We start from the raw sequence: 1,554 nt of genomic DNA, 5'->3' as shown, positions 1-1,554 counted from the left end.
CCCACCGTTATCACAAGCGCGGCAATGTTTGTTATTCCCTAACTATAAACTATACCTATAAATCCTAGAAAATACTGGCTGGTCCTTGTCACACTTCAATTCATTTAATTAATTGCTAAACATTGCACTTATATACGTTGTTGTTGTTATTTTACTTTCGTACTTTTAAATAAGTTTTTCATAATGAAACATAATAATGCTATCGCACTTTCTTTATTTATTATTTTTTTGAACAAAGACTATATCCTGTAAATTCCAATTGTTGTTATTTATACTTGCATGCCTATCGTTACTAATGGCTGATATTGCTAATCTTTAGCAATTATAGTAAATCATAAAAAATTTTAATCAATTTCGTAAAACGTTTCACATACGCATTCATATCTGATTATTTGACATATGTGCACAAATTGTTTGCTTAAGGGTCAAGTAGATTTTATTCCACACACGCACACACACTAGCACAGACGGCTGTAAGGAAATATAATATGATAAGCAAATTCGTTTGCATGCTCTTGCTACTTAAATGTTTAGCAGAGAGACCAAAACATATCAGTTTCTATTTTTAGTAGATAAATAAATACACATTTGAAGATATATAAGCAAATCAATTGATAATGATAAAGTTTAGCTACCATATATATATAAAATAATATTTAACTTTGTATCATATATATATATATATATATATATATACTCTATCGTCGCTAGCAAAGAAAAGGTTCATTTTCACTACCGAAATTAATTGTTTGCAAAAAAGTATTTTATTCCCTTCTTTGGTTCTCTCTCTCGCGAGCTAATATCGAACCTCGTTTAGCTGTACGCCATGTTATTCTGTTTTGCTCACTCTCATGAAAAAGGTTTGCCTTATATGTAAGATTGATATTTTTCCTATTCGGTCAGGGTCATGCCTCAGCTTCTGTTCCAGGCCTTCCTAACTTCGACGTTCACATTTTCTCGGCATAAATAAGAATCCTGCTGCCCGATTCAACGTTATAAGTCAAATATTTTTAGTGAAAATATTAAAGAAGAGACTTATCTTCTATGGATAGCACATATTTTATTTAACTCAATAGCTAACTGCAACAATATATCTATATCCGACAAAAAATCTTGTCTTATAATAGCCAATCTTAGAATTCTACGAAGCTATGACTTCATATAACTTCATCGCTGGTAGTCAATAATCAAATGAAAAACTTGAAAGTAAATACCTTATCGTCGGTGATTTTCGGATGGATAGTCTTCTATAGAAATATCCATAACTCAGCACCTACGGTGTATAAGTCCCAGCGGAGGATGACAGTCAATCTTCCTTATCGTTCTGGACGGAAGAGGATATCTATTTTTCCTCTCTATTTTCCTCTGCTCGGAGAGGGTGTCTTTTCTTTCTCTTCTGTATACCTTGGTTCGAATAGACGTCCTCTTCGTTCTGGGTGGAGCCGCCGATCCCCATTCTGTTCCGTTCTTACTCAGAGCGTACACCGTCCCTATGACAACCTCTCCGTCTCTCTCTCTCTCTCTCTCTCTCTCTCTCTCTCTCTCTCTCTCTCT

Source organism: Glossina fuscipes, unplaced genomic scaffold, assembly GCF_014805625.2.
Source record: "Glossina fuscipes isolate IAEA_lab_2018 unplaced genomic scaffold, Yale_Gfus_2 114, whole genome shotgun sequence".
In the NCBI taxonomy this organism is placed as follows: domain Eukaryota; kingdom Metazoa; phylum Arthropoda; class Insecta; order Diptera; family Glossinidae; genus Glossina; species Glossina fuscipes.
Note: the sequence above shows the minus strand (reverse complement) of the source record.